The sequence below is a fragment of the Bubalus kerabau genome, chromosome 13, assembly GCF_029407905.1.
Source record: "Bubalus kerabau isolate K-KA32 ecotype Philippines breed swamp buffalo chromosome 13, PCC_UOA_SB_1v2, whole genome shotgun sequence".
NCBI classification, from domain to species: Eukaryota; Metazoa; Chordata; class Mammalia; order Artiodactyla; family Bovidae; genus Bubalus; species Bubalus kerabau.
In genome coordinates, this window is record NC_073636.1 from 19,578,607 (window position 1) to 19,592,970 (window position 14,364).

Sequence of the window (14,364 nt, forward strand, 5' to 3'; positions counted from 1 at the left end):
GCCTCAGGCACAAAAGAGTAACTTCCAGGGTCCCCTGGGATGGAGCGTGAGGATTAGAGGGGCAGGCCATTCTGCCCATGTGTGGCCAGAGGCGAGTGAGACAGAGAAGTACCATTTTGTCACAATGCAAAGGACCTTACTGCTGTTCTTAGGCTGGAGTGGTCTCACCAATCACTGGCCATGTTTCAACAGTTCAGACTAAATTGCTTGGAAAGGCTATGGATTTCTCATATCCCAACCTCTGGGAGAGAACTTCTTGAAAATCAGGAGAGAACTTCTTGAAAATCGGAAGAGAAATGCTTTTAGTGCAGAGTTGCTGTCAAAACTGTGTTATCTTGTCAACCAGGATGTCGATTTAACTGGGCTTGAAGAAGCATGTTTGAAGCCCCTCATCAAGTATGGGCTCTCGGAATTTCAGGCGGCAATCCTCCACATCGAGTGCACGCAGCGTTTCTGTCATAATGTGAGAATGGGAATCATATGCTCTGCCTTCCTGAGGGGGAGAAAAATATTCTCTAATGTTTTCCAGAAATGACACTGTTTCTCATTATCTGGTGCGTTTTGTGTCTGTCGTTCAGCTCGGAACGCTGGATTCGCATCACAGTGGTTGCTTCCAGGGGCTGCGCTGGGGTACAAGCGTTTTCCTCGTCTACGAGTTAGTCAAGTATATATCCATTCCTCTTGAGAAAACAATACTGAATTCCTCTTCCCTGTCTCTCCCCCTTACCCTCTGCCACCTCATTTATGCTACGACAAGTGTGTTAGCTCTATCTTGAAAACATATCCCCAGAAATACAAAATCGACATCAAAATAATGGACACGGCTAAGGCATCACGAGAATTTTCTTTGCCATGATTTTCTGTTTAGACACAGTTCTTGAAGGGATTTTCACAAAATATAATTCTGTATGTTTCAAGGCAGAAGGGGGCCATATGGTCTATACAAAGCCATCCACCTGTCTGTCTAATGTTTATACCATGGAACTTTCTTCATCCTTGTCCGGCTCTTCTTCGAATACACTCACAGTGCATGTTGCATTGTTGCCTTAGGTGGACAGCTCTGCACGATAATTATTCTCTGTGTAAAGAAGGTGGGTACCTTTTTTTATTCTTCCTAAAAGCTGAAGGGGAAAAGGCTGACCACGTCAAACCGGAATCGTATACTAGCAGGTGGGCATTTAATTGGGAAACAAAAGCAACCTAACACTAATTTGCAGGCGTGTTCAGATTTCATGAGTAATTGCCATGGAGAAGGTAACTTGGGGGCAGGCTCGGAGGAGCTGAACAACAGACACGTCTAAATATGGCTGTGGCATTTGTAACATACGCTCTTCGCCTAGAGGTGTGAGCAAAAGAGAAGGGTTGTTCCCGGAGGTAAACTTTGAATCAGGAGATAAAGGATATCTTTCAAAGAGGGCTGCAGATCATTGCTAGAGTCAGACGTCCTCTCTGAGGGGCTGGGTGCTGTATCGCAGTGGTGTTGGATTGATGGAGGTGCTGTTGCCTGAGGCTGAATCTCTCCTGCCAAAGCCACGAGAAAGCTGTGCCTGCGATCTTGAGGGGAGAGTCCGCATTTTACCATCAGATAGCCTATGCAAGACCTATGAACATGGCTTGCACCTAACACGTGCTCAACAAACAGGTTTGGTGGAAAATGGAAGTTGTGGGGGCTTGCCTGATAGCTCAGTTGGTAAAGAATCCACCTGCAATGCAGGAGACCCCGGTTCAATTCCTGAGTCAGGAAGATCCACTGGAGAAGGGAAATACTCCAGTATTCAGCCCTGGAAAATTCCATGCACTCTATAGTCCATAGGGTCACAAAGAGTCGGACGCAACTGAGCGACTTTCACTTTCACTTTCATAGAAGTTGTGGGCTTTCAAGGTTGTCTTGAAGGCAGTGTCCAGATGGAAACTTTTGAGGGACCTGGTGTTCTAATCCAGCACTGGATGCCTTGATGAATGGTAAACAATGCATTCACTTTTGAATTCGTTTCCCCCTACATCTCTATCCTCTTTACTATTGACCTTTCACCCCAGTTTGTGTTTCTTTTAAATTGAAGTATAGTTGATTTACAGTATTGTGTTAGTTTCAAGGTGTACACCAAAGCGATTCAGTCATATATATATATATATATATAAGAATATATATATTCTTTTTCAGATTCTTTTCCCTTATAGGTTATTACTAAATTTGAGTATAATTCTTTGTGCTATACATTAGGTACTTGATATTTATTTTATACTTCATAGTGTGTATGTTAATCCCCCTAATTTATACCCCACTCCACCTTTCTCCTTTGCTAACCATGAGTTTGCTTTCTATGTCTGTGTGTCTATTTCTGATTTATAAATAAGCTCATTTGTATCTTTTTTTTCAGATTCCACATATAAGCAATATCATATGATATTTGTCTTTTTCAGTCTTACTTCAGAGAAGGCAATGACACCCTACTCCAGTACTCTTGCCTGGAAAATCCCATGGATGGAGGAGCCTGGTGGGCTGCAGTCCATGGGGTTGCGAAGAGTCGCACACGACTGAGTGACTTCACTTTCACTTTTCCCTTTCATGCATTGGAGAAGGAAATGGCAACCTACTCCAGTGTTCTTGCCTGGAGAATCCCAGGGATGGGGGAGCCTGGTAGGCTGCCATTTATGGGGTTGCACAGAGTCGGACACGACTGAAGCGACTTTGCAGCAGCAGCAGCAGCAGTCTTACTTACTTCACTTAGTATGATAATCTCTAGGTCCATCCAAGTTGCTGCAAATGGTATTATTTCATTCTTTTTTGATGGCTGGGTAATATTCCATTGTATATGTTTAACCACATCTTCTTTATCTATTCATCTGTCAATGAACACTTAGGTTGCTTCCATATCTTGGCTATTGTAAACAGTGCTGCTCTGAACATTGGGATGCATGTATCTTTTTGAATTAGCTGTTTCTCTGGATATATGCCTAGAGTGGGATTACTGGATCACATGGCAGTCCATGGGCTCACAAAGAGTTGGACACGACTGAACAACTGAACAACAACATGCGGTAACTCTATGGAGAACAGTGTGGAGGCTCTTTCCACACCAGTTTGAATCCTGGATATTTGAGTGCTTTCACCCAAAATGAAACTTCATCTTTGACTTGTTCTTGCGGTAACCATGAACCAGAAAGAGTTTTACTGAATTCTTGGCCAAAAGCTGCCTCCTGTATAAGACAACTTAAAAAATAAGCTCGAAGATCTGGGATGATAGCCCTGGGATGGGACTCCTTTAGAAAAAATATCTACTTGAACACAATTTGGACCAGAAGCTCACAACTTAGGGGCTCACATGTTCAGATGGCCTAGAGGCCTGTCTTACATCCACAGACATGTCCCTGGGGATGGAGAGACGGAGTTTGTAACTGACTGAGCCCTAAACACAACTGCTGTGTTTGGCTGGTGTTACAACCTCGAATTCTGTCATACAGGGTCAGAGGCTCCTGACTAAGTCACAGCCGAGAAAGGGGACATAGCAGCCTCAAGGAGAGTTTCTCTTTTATGAGTCAGGAAGGTGGTCACTAAGACCCACAGAATGTGTGTAGACTGAGGAAATTCACCTTAATGGGAGTATATAAGTCATATGGGGAAGCATTTGGAAGAATTTCAATTTTACTCCTGGCTCCCCAAGTCCCTAAGGAAAAGAAATTAAGGAAAGGTTTCTTTATCATTTGTGAATTGTGAAATAAACGCATCTCCACGGGGGTGCGTGGGTGTGTGTACATATTCATATTCCAGGGGTGTGGGCAATATTGACACTGATGATTTTCTAAGTTATTTGCGATTCCTCCCCAACGCATTCATCTGAAATCGGTGCGCTGCAGATCTTTAAGGCTGCCAGATTCCTTTGGAAAGGAACTGTTTCTTCCCATTACCTTTCACATCAGCTCTCCCGGGTTTAGCCAAGTGCTGTATTCCAGCGTGGAAAGGAGAGGAAGAGGAAGGCTGTCTCTCGGAGAGGAGGAGCGGGGAGGCCAGGAGAGTAACTGCAGCCACATTAGAGAGGAAATGTGCCTGATGACTTCGCTGGGGCCCTTGTATCCCCACCATTTACCAACAATTTGCTAAATGCCTTCATTAAACTGCATCTTCTTCTGCTCCCATTGTTCTACGGAACTGAAACAAGCCAGCATAGCATTGTCATCTGTGTCAATAACGGTCACAAAATGGCTTTTCCTCCTTCTGCAGCAGACTGCCTGCAAAACATAAAAGAGTGTAGTGATGCACCCGAGCAAATTACCCTCCCAAGCTCATTTAAATAACGTTTTCCCCTCATATATGCAAAATTCAGATGAATATTTACAACATCCAGGAATAGGTACCACAGGAAGAAAAAGAAGAACGACGACACACCACCAACCCACCCCAACCCGCAAGTGCAATCATTCTCAAAATGCTCCCCAAACAAATTGTTCTGGCTGCTGTTGCCCGGCAACAATCCCACGGCGGTGTTCAGCCCAAGCACATGTAAAGCGGGCGTCCTCTCTGCTCAGAGCGTGTACAGTCAGGATAGCAGCAGAGATGGAAAGTGAGATGTGAGGGGGGTCAAAGTCAGGGTCAGAAGTGCAGATGGCTGTGACCCTAAAATCAATTTGAAGCACTATTCGTGGCATTTTTTCCCCTGTGTTCCAGTGCTTGATGTTCGTCTTGCAATGAACCAGCTAATCAGACTTTAGGAACCATGGGACCTTGGGGTTTTTGTAGTGTCAGGTCAATTTCTACCCATCAGTGTATTGCCCCTCAATGAGGCAGGCCATTATCTTGACTTTGGAGAATCTCAAGGCTGTAAAGATCTGAGTGGAGAGAGGAGGACCCAGCAGAGCTCATCCAGGGCTTTGGCTGGAACCAAAGCAACCCGCTCATGGAGGGCAGCCCCTTTAGACAAAGTCTGCCCTGTGTGCAGGGCATTTTCCCTAAGACATTCTTCCAAAGGTACAAGAATATGCTTTTATTCTTTTTTCTAACAGATACACATGTACAGAAGAAAAAGGGAGGGATCTTGTAAAATAAGCTATCACCATATGGCACTAATCATTAGTCTTAGGAGAGATATGAATGTATGTAGGGGTGGGTTATAGTGGACTCAGGCCAAATCAGGCTTCTACCTAAAGACTGGGGTGATTCCAAATATCGCTGGACCTTTCGTTTTATTTCTAGATATTTCTTAGGTGGTATGATAGAGTTAAATAGTAGATGACTTTAGAATTGAGATTTTCCCTTTCTTATCATTATTAATTTCTGATAAAATTAAGGCGTTTTATTCAGTATAAATCATTTGGGGAAGCAATTAATTCATAACTGTTCAATCTAAGACTGATCTGAGCAAAATATTGACAGTTCATCTGAAAACTACCACATAAATATTTCCCCAATACCTCTTTGGTTAGGAAGACTCTCCTGCTCAAAGTTCTTTAGTGAATCTTCATTCCTTAGAATAACATTTAAAACCCCTATTTTAGTATCTTTTCAGCATCATCTGGACTTATCTTACTAAACCTGATCTCCTACATTTTTCCTTTGGCGAAACTGGGTTCCATTAACCCAAGGTGCAGGCTGACAGAGCAGAGACAGCATAGCAGGAAGTCCAGGATCTAAGTTCTGGTCTTGGCTCCCTCCTAACTGGCTGTATGATTAACAAGTGCTTTAATTTTCCTTGGTCTTTGTTTCCTTATAACAGCTGCTGCTGCTGCTGCTGCTGCTAAGTCGCTTCAGTCGTGTCTGACTCTGTGCGACCCCATAGACGGCGGCCCACCAGGCTCCCCTGTCCCTGGGATTCTCCAGGCAAGAATACTGGAGTGGGTTGCCATTTCCTTCTCCAATGCATGAAAGTGAAAAGTGAAAATGAAGTCGCTCAGTCGTGTCCGAGTCCTAGCGACCCCATGGACTGCAGCCTACCAGGCTCCTCCATCCATGGGATTTTCCAGGCAAGAGTTCTGGAGTGGGGTGCCATTGTCTTCTCCGCCTTATAAGAGCTCTGCAGGCTTAAGGTCACATAAGTGACCTGAAGACACATAAGTGTCTGAAGACCCCACACACTCAGACCCTTACTCCCCCAGAACATTTGTCACTGCTGTCTACACTCTCATTGTACATAGGTCCTTTTTTTTGTCTTTCATGATACCACTCCCTCCTTGTTTTTCTTTCTTCTTTCCTTTGTGTTTCTCATGAAATGCTTCCCCTGTTCCACTCTGGAATATTGCAGGTACCTGTCTTTAGCAAGCCCCTCCTTCAGTTTCCTGAATGGGCTCAACTCTGACCACAACTTCCTTTAATGCCCCCACCCTGACCTCTGCTGCCTCCATCTCCAGCCCAGAAGGCCCCTGAGTTCCAGTTCCATGTTTCCATCTCTATCAGACTCCACATGGGGGAGAGTCTGCACCACTCCCAACATTTCCATTCCCAAAGAACTTATCTTCCTCCTTAAGTCAGTTTCTCCTTGACTTTGCACATAATATTCAAATTTGAAGACTTTCTTCTTTCCTTCCCTAAGTCTTTTTCAATCATCCTAACCTCAAAAATCAAGTCCATTTTCAGAAAGAACTTATTATACCTTATTTCTTTTATAAAGTGCCTCATATTCTCATCTCTTACTCTGCAGGTAAGTTACTAGAAGGACTTACTTTTAAATTTTTATTCTATATTGGAGTCTAGTTGATCAACAATGTTGTGTTACTTTCAGGTGTACAGCAGTGTGTTTAAGTTATACATATACATGCACGTATTTTGTATTGTTTGCGATTATTTGCCAAATGAATATGATAAGGCTGTATATTGTCACCCTGTTTATTTAACTTAAATGCAGAGTACATCATGTAAAATGCCGGGCTGGATAAGTCACATGCTGGAGTCTCAGATATGCTGATGATACCACTCTTATGGCAGAAAGTGAAGAGGAACTAAAGAGTCTCTTGATGAGGGTGAAAGAGGAGAGTGAAAAAGCTGGCATAAAACTCAACATTAAAAAAAGCTAAGATCATGGCATCAGGTCCCATCACTTCATGGCAAATAGAAGGGGAAAAAGTAGAAGCAGTGACAGATTTCCTTTTCTTGGGCTCCAAAATCACTGCAGGTGGTGACTGCAGCCATGAAGTTAGATGATGCTTGCTTCTTGGAAGGAGAGCTATGACAAACCTAGATAGCATATTAAAAAGCAAAGACATCGCTTTGCCAACAAAGGTAATTATAGACAAAGCTATGGTTTTTCCAGTAGTCATGTATGGATGTGAGAGTTGGACCATAAAAAGGCTGAGGGCTGAGGAACTGATGCTTTCAAATTGTGGTGCTGGAGAAGACTCTTAGAGTCCCTTGGATAGCAAGGAGATCAAACCAGTCAATCCTAAAGGAAATCAACCCTGAATATTCATTGGAAAGACTGATGCTATAGCTGAAGCTCCAAAGTATTGGAGCACTTCACCTGATGTGAAGTGCTGATTCGCTGAAAAAGACCCTGATGCTGGGAAAGATAGAAGGCAAAAGGGGAAGAGGGCAGCAGAGGATGAAATGTTTAGATAGCATTACCAACTCAATCCGCATGAGTTTGAGCAAACTCCAGGAGATAGTGAAGGACAGGGAAATCTGGTGTGATGCAGACCATGGGGTTGCAAAGAGTCAGATAAGACTTAACAACTGAAAAACAACAAACTTGCCAGACACTAGTCTTCAGAAAGCATTTCTCTCTGTATTGATTATTGCTAATAATCTTCTTATTAATGCCAAATTTGTCTCTTTGTTTTTCCTAGTGCAACTTTTATCCAGCTGGAGAGAAGAGAGAACTTTTAACCCTTATTCCTTTATGTTTGTGATAAGAAATGGGGTTGACATAATTTTTTTTCTTTTACTGCAAGTCTTCCTCCCTTATTTGTTTTTTCATATTTAAAGAAATAAAGCAAGATGTCAGACTGACATTATAGCAAATGTTGTCATGACAAGCATTTATAGCGAACAAATTCTAGTTTTGTTTGTGCTTCCACAACATGTCCGTTTTAATTAATCTTGCAAGAGAAACTCATTTTGTTCTCAAAGCAACAATATGAAAAGACAGGTTCCAAATGCCTTGGAATGGTTTTGGAAAGTTTGTGAGGGAGATTTCTTATTAAGATGAACTGGTTACTTAAGAGCTGTTATAATTCAAGATACTGCTTCAGATGTCTAATATTTTCTGCAGAGGCTCAAGCAAAGATTATTGCTGCATTTCTGTGGTCAGTGGAAAAGCCCAGTGTGAAACCCAAACCTAGGAATAAATGAATCTTTTTAAAAAACAAGATTTGGGTTGGGATAAATATCCTACAGTAGGCAGGAAACGTCATAGAACTTCCCTAACCTGCTCTCAGAAGACTTTCAGAACTTCCTCATGTTGCAAATACCAAGAGGATGGATTTTCTGGGGATATTTCTGTGCTTCACTTAGGACTCTGACAAAAAGAAAAAGTGCAAATTAAAAATTGTTCATCAGTTTCCTTTGGGCCAGGACAGAGTCTGGACTGAAGTTTAGGGTATGCTGTTTATTTAGCACTTAAATTTATAGAACTAAATCATAGTCCTCAATGAAAATTATAATTAGAGGAACCTACTTAAATGAAAATAGTTGCTTATCATTTTAAGAATTAACCATTTCTCTAAATGCTTTTAGCATGGTGAGAAATTATTTTTTAAGGAAAGCATTTACTTACTGGGTCAGTGAGCCCTGAAGCAAATTACTAATACTATTAGATTTTGATAGCCAATGTCAAGTTTTCTGGAGGCATAATTTGTTCTCATATGGTAAAATTTGGGAAGTCATGGGCTTTTTAAAACAATTTTCATTGGACTATAGTTGCTTTACAACGTTATATTAGTTTCTGCTGTACAGCAAATTGAATCAGCTATATGTATACATATATCCCTCTGTTTTGGATTTTCTTCCCATTTAGGTCACCACAGAGCACCGAGTAGAGTTTCCTGTGCAATACACAGTCGGTTCTCATTAGTTATCTGTTTTATATATATAGTGTTAGATATATGTCAATCCCAATCTCCCAATTCATCCCATGCTCCTTACCCCCTTAGTATTCATACATTTGTTCCCTACATCTGTGTTTCTATCTCTGCTTTGCAAGTAAATTCATTTGTACCATTTTCTAAATTCTACATATAAGCAATTTTATATGATACTAATATTTGTTTTTCTCTTTCTGACTTATTTCACTCTGTGTGACAGTCTCTAGGTCTATCCACATCTCTGTTAATGGCATGATTTCATTCCTTTTTATGACTGAGTAATACTTCATCGTATGTATGTACCACATCTTTATCCATTCCTCTGTTGATGAACACTTAGGTTGTTTCTATGCCCTGGCTACTATAAATAATGCTACAATGAGTACTGGGGTGCATGCGTCTTTTCAAATTATGCTTTCTCTGGATATATAGCCAGGAGTGATGTTGCTGGGTCATATGGTAGCTTCATTCTTAGTTTTTTAAGTAACCTCCATACTTCCCTCTACACTGTTCTCCACAGTAAACTGTACCGATTTACCACATCAGCCTTAACTTTTAATTGAAGAAGATCCAATTGGTCAAATACATTCAGTCATCACTCTCAAAATTACCTTTTAGTCTCTGACACCTCACGCTAAAAAAATTTACTGGAAGGATTCAAAGGACATATTGGAAGACATTGAATAGAAGATGTGATGGAAACAGATTTAGCCAAAAAAACACACTGCATTCTGATTTCTTGGCCTTTTGATATGTATGAACTTGGTTCAGGAAAACCAGACCTCGGAACTAAATTTTTTAAGCAAAATATATCTAACTTTGCTTTCACTGTGTTAAATAAGTAAAACTGATAAATGCCTCACACGCTTCTCTGGGCTGACAGGGCTAGGGAACTGAATCCAAAAGCTGCGGCAGTGGATGAGGATCTGAGGAAACCAGACCCATGGTGGGCTGTGAAGTCACACTTGCTGTTCCTGCGTGGACCACTTCCTCATGCTGACACTGAGATGGGCTGGACCCACCCACCCCCAAGGGCCAACAAAGAGCTTGGTCTGCATCTTCCAAAATAAAAAACTCAAATCAAGTAATCTTCCCCGATTTTGTCAGTGTATGGCTCCAGGAGATCTCTCCTGCCAATGAGATGTTGCATTTGATCATGACTGCCTCAACCAGTCCTTGGGCAGGTCTAGCCACCATGGCGTGGAAGGCCTTGGCCAAGCCCCAGATAATCCCATGTTGCAGGTGGGGTTTAGCTGTCCTGTGACAGCCACCAGGGTCACTCATCCCTCAAAATGCATCAGATATGAAGTTCTATTTAAGATGTTCCTTGTTAAATGTCCTTTCATATAGCAAAGCCGTCAGTGTTATGATATGCCAAGCCACCGCACCAAGTTACCGTGGCATGCACCTGCAAAATGAAATGTTACTTCACAAAGTCCCAGACCAAAGGAACAACAAAAAAGGAAACCTTAAATTTTACCTAGGTATCTGGCCAGCCGCCTCCATCACAATTATCTTCTCTTGACGGTTGGCATAGAGCCCATGGTTCCCCTGGCAACAGAGCTCTCTTCCTCACTCCCAGTCTCCCAGTTGACTCCACGCTATGCTTTCCATGTCATTTAGTCCCCTCCTTCACTTTGAGTCACTTTGTTTCACTCTATTGTACTACAAAAAATGTTTCTTTCTATATTCGGCTTTGCATATTTGCTTTCTTTCCAGTTTCAGCTCACTTAGTTCTGGCTATGCTGATTCTTAGAGTCATCTAGCTGCACTTCTGAAGTGCTGAAATTTTGTTTGGTTGCACTTAGTAGAAACCACCTCTGAGGAAATCAAGAGAAGGAATTCATTGAAAGGATATAATAGAATTCTAGGAAAAAATGAAGAAATAAAACTTCAGAAGGGAAGAAAGAAGGGCAACTCTAGTGACTTAGGGACCAAACAGCATAAACTTCCTCTCTTGAGTATCAATGCCAACAGTATTCAGCTGCAAGGACTCCTACCCAGGAGACACTTGATGGGAAATTCACTTGACAGAGAAGAATCTGATAGAGCCAGTTTAGCTTTGGTTGCCCAACGGTCCAGTCCTGCATGAAGGGCTTAGAGACAAGAGGATGGGTGTTTTGTAGAGACATATCTGCTTTCTCTGGAGAAAGATCTGGACATTGGAAAGAAGAATCCTTGTGAACTAAGAAGATGTCCCAAGCATAATAAGTTCTCTGTAGAGTGAGATCTCAGTCACACTTTTTTGGTATCTCCTTTTTTGGTATCACAGTGTAGTATCACTGTGTATGTGAGTGCTCACTCTTATCGGACTCTTTGTGACCCTGTGGACTGTAGCCTGCCAGGCTCTCTTAACCATGGGATTTTCCAGGCAAAAATACTGGAGTGGGTTGCCATTTCCTTCTTCAGGAAATCTTTCTGACCCAGGGATTGAACCTGCATCTCCCACATTGGCAGGCAGATTCTTTACCCCTGAGCCACTGAGGAAGCCCCTTCTGTGTAGTATACACTTTAAAAAACATGTTATTTTCCCTGAGCCAGACTGTTAAGCCCTTGGTTGGGGAAATGGGCTGTGTCCTTGCTCTAGTCCCAATTAACTGGCGAGCTTCCAGTGGAGGCTTGACTGGCCAAGTCAGCTAACATGATGCCAGTTCTTGAAGGGTAGGTTTCACATGGCTGATGTTCCTTTCTAAACCTGACACTTAATAAACAGCCACCACAACAAGATACCTTCAGAGGCAGGGGGGAGCGGGGGAGTGGAGGGAGGGGAAGAGAGGAGGAATGGGGACTTGGTGTTTAATGGGCACAGAGTTCCCTTTTAGGAAAGTGAAGAATTCAGGAGATGGATGATGGTGAGAGTTTCACAACAATGTGAATGTACTTAGTGACACTGAAATATACAGTTAAAAATGGTTCAAGAAGTATAGTTTATATTATGTGACTTTTCCCTCAAACTTTTTTAAAGTAAATAAAAAATAAAGATAAATTAGACATGACCTCTGTTGTTAAGACAGATAATCTAATAGATTTTCTGTATGATTAATTTTTAGGAGGGAATTGAATCAACAAATACTTTTTAAAAAATCATGACCAAACCCATTTGGAGGGTTCTCAGGCGCTGGGCAGGTCTCCCCAGGTAGCTCAGTGGTAAAGAAGCCTGCCTGCCAATGCAGGATACACAGGAGATGTGGGTTCAATTCTTTTTTTTTTTTTTTTTTTTAATTTTATTTTATTTTTAAACTTTACATAACTGTATTAGATTTGCCAAATATCAAAATGAATCCGCCACAGGTATACATGTGTTCCCCATCCTGAACCCTCCTCCCTCCTCCCTCCCCATTCCATCCCTCTGGGTCGTCCCAGTGCACCAGCCCCAAGCCTCCAGTATCGTGCATCGAACCTGGACTGGCAACTCATTTCATACATGATATTTTACAAGTTTCAATGCCATTCTCCCAAATCTTCCCACCCTCTCCCTCTCCCACAGAGTCCATAAGACTGTTCTATACATCAGTGTCTCTTTTGCTGTCTCGTACACAGGGTTATTGTTACCATCTTTCTAAATTCCATATATATGCGTTAGTATACTGTATTGGTGTTTTTCTTTCTGGCTTACTTCACTCTGTATAATAGGCTCCAGTTTCATCCACCTCATTAGAACTGATTCAAATGTATTCTTTTTAATGGCTGAATAATACTCCATTGTGTATATGTACCACAGCTTTCTTATCCATTCATCTGCTGATGGACATCTAGGTTGCTTCCATGTCCTGGCTATTATAAACAGTGCTGCGATGAACATTGGGGTACTCGTGTCTCTTTCCCTTCTGGTTTTCTCAGTGTGTATGCCCAGCAGTGGGATTGCTGGATCATAAGGCATGTCTATTTCCAGTTTTTTAAGGAATCTCCACACTGTTCTCCATAGTGGCTGTACTAGTTTGCATTCCCACCAACAGTGTAAGAGGGTTCCCTTTTCTCCACACCCTCTCCAGCATTTATTACTTGTAGACTTTTGGATCGTAGCCATTCTGACTGGTGTGAAATGGTACCTCATAGTGGTTTTGATTTGCATTTCTCTGATAATGAGTGATGTTGAGCATCTTTTCATGTGTTTGTTAGCCATCTGTATGTCTTCTTTGGAGAAATGTCTATTTAGTTCTTTGGCCCATTTTTTGATTGGGTCATTTATTTTTCTGGAGTTGAGCTGTAGGAGTTGCTTGTATATTCTCGAGATTAGGTGTTTGTCAGTTGCTTCATTTGCTATTATCTTCTCCCATTCTGAAGGCTGTCTTTTCACCTTGCTAATAGTTTCCTTTGATGTGCAGAAGCTTTTAAGTTTAATTAGGTCCCATTTGTTTATTTTTGCTTTTATTTCCAATATTCTGGGAGGTGGGTCATAGAGGATCCTGCTGTGATGTATGTCAGAGAGTGTTTTGCCTATGTTCTCCTCTAGGAGTTTTATAGTTTCTGGTCTTACGTTTAGATCTTTAATCCATTTTGAGTTTATTTTTGTGTATGGTGTTAGAAAGTGTTCTAGTTTCATTCTTTTACAAGTGGTTGACCAGAGTTCCCAGCACCACTTGTTAAAGAGATTGTCTTTAATCCATTGTATATTCTTGCCTCCTTTGTCAAAGATAAGGTGTCCATATGTGCGTGGATTTATCTCTGGGCTTTCTATTTTGTTCCATTGATCTATAGTTCTGTCTTTGTGCCAGTACCATACTGTCTTGATAACTGTGGCTTTGTAGTAGAGCCTGAAGTCAGGTAGGTTGAGTCCTCCAGTTCCATTCTTCTTTCTCAAGATCGCTTTGGCTATTCGAGGTTTTTTGTTTTTCCATACAAATTGTGAAATTATTTGTTCTAGCTCTGTGAAGAATGCTGTTGGTAGCTTGATAGGGATTGCATTAAATCTATAGATTGCTTTGGGTAGTATACTCATTTTCACTACATTGATTCTTCCAATCCATGAACATGGTATATTTCTCCATCTGTTAGTGTCCTCTTTGATTTCTTTCACCAGTGTTTTATAGTTTTCTATATATAGGTCTTTAGATTCTTTAGGTAGATATATTCCTAAGTACTTTATTCTTTCCGTTGCAATGGTGAATGGAATTGTTTCCTTAATTTCTCTTTCTGTTTTCTCATTATTAGTGTATAGGAATGCAAGGGATTTCTGTGTGTTGATTTTATATCCTGCAACTTTACTATAGTCATTGATTAGTTCTAGTAATTTTCTGGTGGAGTCTTTAGGGTTTTCTATGTAGAGGATCATGTCATCTGCAAACAGTGAGAGCTTTACTACTTCTTTTCCAATTTGGATTCCTTTTATTTCTTTTTCTGTTCTGATTGCTGTGGCCA

General features: G+C 41.4%; 1 long non-coding RNA gene across 1 annotated transcript; it reads left to right on the forward strand.

The window, feature by feature from the left end:
* Positions 1 to 1,339: 1,339 nt before the first annotated feature.
* Positions 1,340 to 4,835, forward strand: LOC129625392 (uncharacterized). The gene is made up of 3 exons (XR_008701413.1): positions 1,340 to 1,642; positions 1,865 to 1,962; positions 2,422 to 4,835. It is a non-coding gene; the product is annotated as an uncharacterized LOC129625392 (long non-coding RNA).
* Positions 4,836 to 14,364: the final 9,529 nt, after the last annotated feature.